Genomic DNA, 9386 nt, shown 5'->3' on the forward strand with positions numbered 1-9386 from the left:
AAAAAATCGCCGACTCCATGGTATTTTAGTTTCATCTTGACCAGATTAATCTCTGCACATCTACCTCCCTGTTGTCTGTACAAAGAGATGATGTAGCACAATACACAGGCTGAAAGACATTTCCTCATTCTCCTTCACTAAACTTCGGTGAGCGACATTTGGTCTTTGTTAGTCTAATTTCCTAACTTTTCAATTTTCCATCATGCATCAGTGATATTATTAATTCTAATTTTTACTGTGACTCTAGAAAACAGATAGAATTGCTTTCCAAACCCTAGTTTGGAAGAGTCTGGACTGTTTGGTAGCACAAGTACTTCACAACCCCAATTACCAGCTCCCAGGGTTATAACTGAGTTCAAATTCAAAATAGTTAAATGTTTAACAGGCGAGATCAAAAGCCTAAAAACTATTAGGACACCAAGTCTGTGGAGTCACTTACACTGGGGTATTTGAAATCCTAAATATTTAGGTATGTGAATACAAAAGGAGGGGTGTGTGTATCTTCAATATATATTTATATTTTGGCTAAGATGTTTTACAACACCTGCCCTCAACAGCAGAAGCAAGATGCAATCATCAATCAAGAAAATAATGCAATTAGACAAGTTCTTCTCTTCTAGAAGACAGAACAGGGGGGGTTGTTGGGGTTTTTTTAACCTACATAAATAGGTGTTCCCTTGGAGTTTTTTAAGTTCCTAGGAGTCCTTAATCTGTCGAACAATCACTCCCATTATAATGGCATGCTTCATATGTACTTCATGTGAGCACAATTTAGTCACACAGGCCAAGTTCCGTAGAGCTGCCAGACATGAAAAGGAGTCTGGCTCGCAATGAGTGTTAACTGTCGAGTCCCTATAAAAATAGAAAAATCACATTATTTTTTAAATACTGTTACCTAAAAAACCCACAGGGAAGTAAAAGAATAAGAAATAATGGGATATAGCTGTCCATACAGCGGTAGAAACCTGTATTTACATACAAATGCTGCGCAAGTGCTTTTGATGTGAAGCTCTGAATATGTTCACGCATGCATCAACTATTCATACCCCACAACACTTCCATGAAATCCGAAGCGTTTCCATGCCCATTTCAGAGCCTGACAGACCCTTTGGCCATATTTTGAGAAACGGGCTGAGAAACAGTGAAGCACAAATCTTAACCCCTTCAGAAAGAGGGAGACATGCCTATACAAATGAATCACCTCAAATTTATGGTGTATCGTATACGCTTCAGAAGCGCAAAACTGGTCATGAAGCATCTGCCTATAACCAACTACACACACATCCAGAGATGAACACGGAAGGAGCAGACCTTGTGGCATTCCTATGGACTTCCAGTCCTGGGCAGCAGGCAAGGGCAACCAGCAGAACCTTCTACTGCTCGGCAGCTCTGTAACTCTTCAGGGAGGTTTGTCATGGAGAGCCCACTGCATCCCATGGGCACGGTTATTCTCTCTTCCCAGCATTTACAAGCACAACTGCAACATACATAGGCCCCTTCCATCTTCTTAAAAGAAAGAGTATCTCAAAGGGCTCTGACTTCTCCTTTGTCAGCAGCAAGTGAGTTAGACTAAAAGTACAGCTATACAGACTCAAGCTTTTGGCGAGACCTCTCTCACCAACAATCAACTGCAGGTACCAAGATCCAAATCTGGGCAGGGAGAACAAACATCTTTTCCAGGATGAGACCGACCAACTGACTGTGAAAATATTTTGGCTGTTTTAATCAAACAGCCTTCACAAAAAGTCCTCAACGGAATAGCTAAAAAACTGCTGCCAACCAACATCACTGGCTGAAAATATAACCCATAAATTTCCATGCGTTTTACCTCAGCTTCTGTAGAAATCTACAGAACAAACCAATTCAAACCAGAGAAACAGGCAAATAAAAGAGAGAACATGCACAAAACCCACAACATGCTTCTAAAGAAATACGAAGAACTGAAGATCTCTCAAGATTTTCTCAATGGAAAGTATTCTACCAGCTTTTTAAACTACCACCAGTTCAGATGCCTTTTTTTTTCTCCTCCCAAAAGCAAATTTTGGAGAAGAAAAAACTATGGCAAAACACACAAAGGCAACACCGCAAGAGGAGCAGCTGAATGGAAGTTTAACTCTTTTGCCTTTATGCAAAGAAAACACGGGGCCAGAGCACCGGGAGCAGCAGAGGCTGAGACCCTTGAATTCCTGTGATATATCTAAAGCTTGTACATTAAAGCTCCCCTTTGTTGGAAGCGCTGTTAGACACAACAAAACAGAAATGTTAGGTAGGTGCAAGCTCTGCCTCTGACCTTTCACTCTGTAACCGTCAGGCTTCATTAATTTCCACAAGGCCTGACAGCTCTAGCATTAATACTCACACTTGCGGATCGAGCCACACAGCAGGTTCAGACTGCTACCTTCTCCTCTGAAACTCATGCATTAGGATTTCTTCCATGCTGGCAATGGAAAACCAAGTCTAAGAAACATTAAACACAAAAAACTACGTTACAATAATGTCACGGTTGAGTCATAAACCCATGAAAGCAAGGGGAGTCCTGAGCGAATCTTGCCTCAGTGCCACTAACTCAGCCACGCAGTGCCAAGCTGTTGCAGCGAATATGGTCCTCTCTGAGCCAGCGCAGAACCAGCATACCCAAAACCAAGTGCTTCCACTCATTCTCACTCCGACAGGTAAATACAGGGAATTTTGCACAACGCTGTTTTGGCTGTAACACAGCCAAATGCAGCACGAACCCTGAAGCAGGGCCATACACACCGCACAACCTAATGATCTGTGGGTCTGATTTAACAATGCTCTGACACTGGTAACAATTCCTTGCTTTTATGTACTTACGTCTCAACCATAACATTATTCTAATGTAACTGTTTGTGATTAATACCCTTGTCCTTTCTGTTAGAAGAAAAAAAACGCAGCTCAACATAGGCAGCAATCTTTTGCTTCACTTCAGCGTTCCACATCTTCCTTAGCATTATTCTGACGTCAGTCGGATTTCATCTCAAATTCGTTTTGAATTTCACGGGGCTACTATTACTGAAACGTTTTATCTTGAAAAAGAGAAAGCTTCACCAAAGTTTTATCAGTTAATACATGACACTTATTTGTTTTGAAACAAACAGAATCCAAAGTTTTTTGTTTAGGCTAACCTCAAAACCAAAAAAAGCCTCCGGATTTTGCAGCTCACAATACTGCCCACTTTAGGTGTAAAAAGTCCTCCAAATTGACTTCAAAATGATGAAATCTGAAACAGAAGCAGCACAGATTTCTTGCTAGTCCCTGGAAAGGTTTTCCTTTTCAGGCTTGTACTTCTGTAACCTAAGAGATGAGGCTTTCAAGAGAAAACCCAAACAAACAAATCACCTACACCAAAAAAGCTGAGAGCTCTGAAGTTTCCCTTTAAATTTAGCGAATTCTGAACACATCACCCTTCCTGGACACTGCAATAGACTTCTTTTTCCCCTTCATTTTTAAAAATGCTTCTTGCAGAAATAATAGTTCCTGCTACTCTTCCCTTTCCCGTAGCCAAAGCAATATACAAAGGATCACCACAACTGCACTGGTGCCAAGTGCACACTTCCAAAGAGATCCTTTAAATCAAACAGTGTTCACTTTGGAAAACAGCTTAGTTTTGCAGGCGTAAACATCTTTTATCTGGCAGAGCTGAAGGGTGTTCCTCCAAACAGAATTACCCATATTTACACTTACTGAGATTCGCAGCAAACCCCCTATAGTTTAAGGTCTATAGTGCTTGTATACTGGCATGTACATAGAAACATGTTATATTTTGTCCACCATTAATTTCACGTTTTCTCTTGTGACCAAGATCTTAATGTACCAGGACTGACAAGTTTTAGACCAATTTCAGCTGGGTATGGTTTTGACTGGCTCGGATCAGGAACATAAGCTCTGCCAGCGGGGCTAAGTAGAAACCCTTGCGCCTTGAACCTGGTTAAGACTAAATTGAAAAGGAACATTTTGGGTTACTATTACATTAAGCTAAAATATAGAAATGAACCCTAATACTATCTAAATCTAATAAGAAAAAGCCATCTCTATTTCAAAATTTTCAAAGAATTCTCTATAAATGCATCGTAGATCAATTTACATGGTACTTTTGCCAATAAGCAAAACGAAATCACAGGTTCCAATTGGCTTAACTCATATTGGAAAGTGCGAAAGCAAATGCTAGAAAATACAATTACTGCAAACAAACTCCATTTTCTCCACTCAGGAGGGAATTTCAGGGAACATTTTATTGCCCTCAAATAATATTTCTAAAGGCATCAATACACAATTCTATTTTCTTTTTGGAGTCCCCCCACGCTATATAACCTAATCCTCTATAAAGAAACTCACCACATTTTGAAATAATATATAGGCTGTTGATATTGCCTTGTGCACACACATATTGTATCAATTTAAACGATTTTTCTCCATGAATCTTAAGAACATAAAACCCAACAGTCACTGTCTGACACAAACAGAACTGGACCTATTTCCCATAACATGCCCTTTGTCTCTGCAATTTAGAATTCCAATTAAGTCTTTTTTTTTTTTTCCCCCCTAAAATAAATGAATAAAAGCCATCAAAAAGGAGGTCATCTTGAGAAACAATTATACAGAAAGTAATTAAGCTGATCATAATTATCACAGACAATGTCTTGGTATTTTCATGTACATATATTTTCACACTGCAAAAGGCCAGTGAATGCTAAGGACCTATCTTAATACAAAACAAATAGTTAAAACAATCAGGAAGCACATATAATCACAAAAAACATTCTCCTGTTTTTTTCCACTCTGAACTTGTTCCCATTATTTGCTTCCTCATTTTTACATGAAAGTCTTTGAGGCTTACAAATGCATAAAGCAGTAGGCACACACTTCCCTCTGCCTTGCAGCCTGGTAAAACTAGTCAGTACTTCCAAGAAGATCCCTCTAAATGCCTCCCAGGAAGGTGGTCAGAGCATTTCTTATCAGAAGAAAAACCTTAAATACGTAATTTATTTCTATCATTCTGTGTATGGTATGCAGCTTCTCCATTTTTATACATGGAACTGAAATCCTTCCTTTCAAAACCATTATTTTTGAGTACACTGTTGGTAAACTAATTCACATAATTTTAAGGGAAAAAATAATAAGTGGGGACAGCAAGAATAATCACATCAAAAATAAACTGAAAGGAAAAAGAAGAAATAAGGTAAAACATTTTTTTAATATCATAGGGTATGCAGCTTCTCCATTTTTATACATGGAACTGAAATCCTTCCTTTCAAAACCATTATTTTTGAGTACACTGTTGGTAAACTAATTCACATAATTTTAAGGGAAAAAATAATAAGTGGGGACAGCAAGAATAATCACATCAAAAATAAACTGAAAGGAAAAAGAAGAAATAAGGTAAAACATTTTTTTAATATCCCAAAGGCTTTAAAAGCATGGACTGCTCTCTAAAAGCAGGACAACAGCTTTTTAATAACTGAGAATTTAACATCCTCCAGTGTGCTAAAGCAATTAGCTGCTTTCGAAATTTTACCCTGTGCTCATGTTTTGTATTTTTAGTTACAAACATTTAAATACAAGAAGCAAGTTTGATTTTCAAAGGCATTTTAAAACATATTTTTGGATGGTGATGATGATTGTTTCTTTCTTTTCCTAGACAGGAGAAATCTAAAACCTGAACTAAACTCAGCCTAATATCCATCTGACAGCACTACGTGCTGTATTTGAGTCCATGTTCCTTGCCTGAAAGTTTTACAGAGGATAAAAACCAAAGAGAAAGTATACAACAAATGCAAAGAGAAATTACAGTCAATTAAAAATATTCAGGCGGGTCTTTATGAACCTCCAGTATTATTTTCTGAATCCCACATTTTCATTTATTATTCTAAATAAACCTAAACATTCCATTATAGTCTTTCGAGATGAACTTGGATACCAGGAATCTCCTGAGCCCTGTAAGGAAATTCCTTTTAATAACCCAGCCCACAGAGACGTTTCTTAGCTACTAAAAGAGACAACCAAATCACCCCAGCTGTATCATGTTATTACAAGGAACTGAATTCCTCTTATGAAGGGTTGATTGGTTTTTTTTTCCCCTAGCCATCCAGAAATGCTTGAGCGGAATGGCGCATAGCCTTAAATACCTTCCTTATAGGTTTAAGCACATATAGTAACCCCAAACACTAAAACAAAAGAGTGAGAGAAGGGAACTTTAAGCCTGATAAAGGTCTAGCGATAACTATGGAAATGGGCGCAGTTATTTCTGAGTTCCAAATGTCACCCCTGCTACTACTTCTTCACACCTCCTCTCTCCTCCTGGCTTTGCAGAATTTCAACTACTGTATTATTTATGTTACAGCATCCCAAGACCTCGTGACAGACAGTTCAGACTGAAGTTTCCTAAACATCCAAGGCACCGCACTTGCTGAAATACAAAATACCTCCTAATTGTCCTTCCAAAGAAGGAAGGACAAAACAGATGAATGAAAAATAGTCTATGTAATGTAAATTCCATTCTGCAACATAGCGTGTGTGTGATTCATCTGTGACAGTATTCAGGTGAAACTCCCATCTTAGGCTCTTTGCACATGGGCCCTGTCTTGTCCTCTTAATAAGGCACCTTAATAAGGCACATCCCCTTAACAGTAAGCACCTAACCTGCTAAGGTAGTAAAATGTTTTTAAATAAAGTTAAATGGGTATGTGAGATTTACGGTACTTGTATCTGAGCATTTGAATTGACAGCAACGTTTACACAAGGTGCTGCAAAATGTGTATGATACAGCATCTGTACTTTCCTTTTGTGTTCAGAAGCACACTGAGGATTATGGTACATGAATAAATATTTCTCTGTAATTAAAAGCTATCATCAGCTGCTGGGGCACGCAGCATTTGCAATATTTCATCTAGTGTGCTTTCTGCAGAGTAGGGTCTCTTTTGACTTGCCCATTTTAGCCATCATTTCTAGACCTAAAAAAGAAAAGGAATTAAAAGCCTGCTAAAAAAGGCATGCTCTGCAGACCTTACGTTTTGCTGAATAAAGCGACAACTATAGTTAATCAGAGCTGGCCATTAAGATAAAGCACTGAAAGAACAGCTATTTCAGTCACTTCCACAAAGGTAACAATTTATTTCTTATTTCTGCTCCTTTCAGCTAAGGTTTTGCCCTTTCACCTCAAAGGCAAGCATCAGTGTTTTTCCAGCTGGCTTCCCGGAAGCATTTGTTTAGGAATGGCTGTATTGCTTCCAGTAGAACTGTATACGCTCCCTAGTGACTCACTCAAATGCCAAGATTCATTTTAACACAGGTACCCAGCACGAGATCCATCACCAGATCTGTCTCTCCCCTCCTTCCATCCCCACGGTAACTGACGCAGCAGGACATCCCCTTGGCCATCCTTGCTCAGGCAATCCCTCCCCACCTTTCATGCTCCAACTAATGGCTCAGGATTATAATTTACAGCCAGAAGACTGTAAATGGTGCATGGCTTCCCCTACAGTGCTAGCCTGAGAATTACTCTGCATGGGGTTTTACGAGAGGACATTAGTCCGGGACCTTTACTCACAGGATCACAAGTATGGCTACAGCTACAACATTTTATTCCCAGCAACCACCAGATCTTGCAGCAGGGACAGAGGAGAGCAAAATGAACAAACTCCTTCCCCACAATGCTCAGAAGACATCTCCCGCAAAAAAAACCACAGGAAACTTCATGGCTGCCTTGCAGCTTTCTGCTCATTTCTCAGTAGTGAAGGCAAATGTCAAATGCTGCTTAGGGACTGGGAAGCCTTAAGAGTAACATTTGAGGGAGAGCAGCTCAGGTATAATTCAGGAAGTATGGGTAATTTTATCATTTGCAGCTCTGTTTTAAACTAAAACATTTGGTGGTTACACAAAAAAAACCCCAACAACTAATGGCAACATTCAGGAGAAAAGGAGTTACTGCGCTCTGATACTTGGCCCAGCCTGTAATACTGAAGCTTCTGATTCATTAGAAAAGATGTACATAATTCTGAGGTCTTTAAGGTTCACTTATCAACAGTTACAGGAAATTCAAAGTACAGAATGATCCTGAGCTTTTATTTCTTAATTTTATTAACTTAGGTAGAGATGAAGCTCTGGGAAAAGCAGGTGAATCTCCACTACTTTACATCCTTTTGCTCTTTGTAGCCTCCATCTCTCCTCTAGATTGATGTTATTTGTGCTTTGGCTTCGCATCTTCTTTCTTATCTCCTTACACTTCTGTCCCCTGTTGTGCTGCTGTGGTCCTCCCTCTACTAAACGTACAATCAATAGCAAGCGAGGGTTTGGTAACCTTCACCTCACAGCCAAGGTGCAGGATGAGAAAAGAGACCACAACAGCTCCGTGAAGCACTGAAGGGATCTGAGCCTCAAGGCAATCTCAAGACCTGAGAAATTCAGTCCACAACGCTGTGGAAGGGCCATCATGAACCAGCCCACACATAAACCACATGCTAAGACCAGCACGGCACCACAGGACATGGAGCAGGTCCTCCCAGCCCTGCACTGGGGCTGACCAAGAGAAGACCCTGCCTGTGTGTCTTGTAACCATTCCATGGAGCATGCACCCTTATTCACATCATCATGCAGGACACAAAGCAGGACAAAGGAAACACAAAGTCCTGTAGCTCTGGAAGAAGGGCTTCTCTTCTGCTGTGTCCCCCCCACCCCAGTGGTACCAGAATGCCCATAACACCCAGACTCTGAAATCAATATACGCCCCTAAATACAGTCAATAAAGATTTCAAGCTCTTCTAACAGGCACAATGGGGCGGATGGGAGAGGTGGAGTTGCACGGGTCTTTCTTTTGCAGCCCTTTTGTGCCAAGACATATCGTTCCCAACACAGAAAATGCTTGCGGAATTTGTCCAAGCTGAAACACTTGGCTTCAGCCCACTGCAACAAGAGGGTTAATGAACAAGCCATGCAGGCTAGTTATAGCCAGCAAGAAGCAGCAATCTATTTTGCTTTAACAAAAAAAAAAATAAATAAAAGCAGTCAGGAATTCTTGGAACATTTATTAACCCCCTAGTATAGGCAATTACTGTAAGATAAAGGTCTGTCAGTCTTGCATTAACATAAATTGCTGCATATTGCTTTTCTACAGCACAGTAATGTCCACAACAGTGTGAATAAAAGCTAACATTTGAGTTTTAAGCTTGATTCAAGCCTCCCCAATCTAACATTTTTAGCAGATTCCACTCTGAGTGGCTGTTTGGCCACCAAAAAAAAATCATTTTATACAAGCCAAAAAACCACAGGCTGACATTTCACTGATACACTGTTTTGTAGCTCTGTTTAAGATAATCTCACACATTTCCTAACATGCAGGACTGAAAAGAGGAAGGGGGGTGGGAAGCAGA

At 39.9% G+C, this 9386-nt stretch overlaps 1 protein-coding gene across 1 annotated transcript in view; it reads right to left on the reverse strand.

Annotated features, from left to right (window-relative positions):
- MPPED2 (metallophosphoesterase domain containing 2) overlaps positions 1-9386 on the reverse strand; it is a 95553-nt gene that overhangs the window by 47268 nt on the left and 38899 nt on the right. The gene's annotated exons all lie outside the window — the stretch shown is intronic.

The sequence above is a fragment of the Nestor notabilis genome, unplaced genomic scaffold, assembly GCF_000696875.1.
Source record: "Nestor notabilis isolate BGI_N333 unplaced genomic scaffold, ASM69687v1 scaffold13618, whole genome shotgun sequence".
NCBI classification, from domain to species: Eukaryota; Metazoa; Chordata; class Aves; order Psittaciformes; family Psittacidae; genus Nestor; species Nestor notabilis.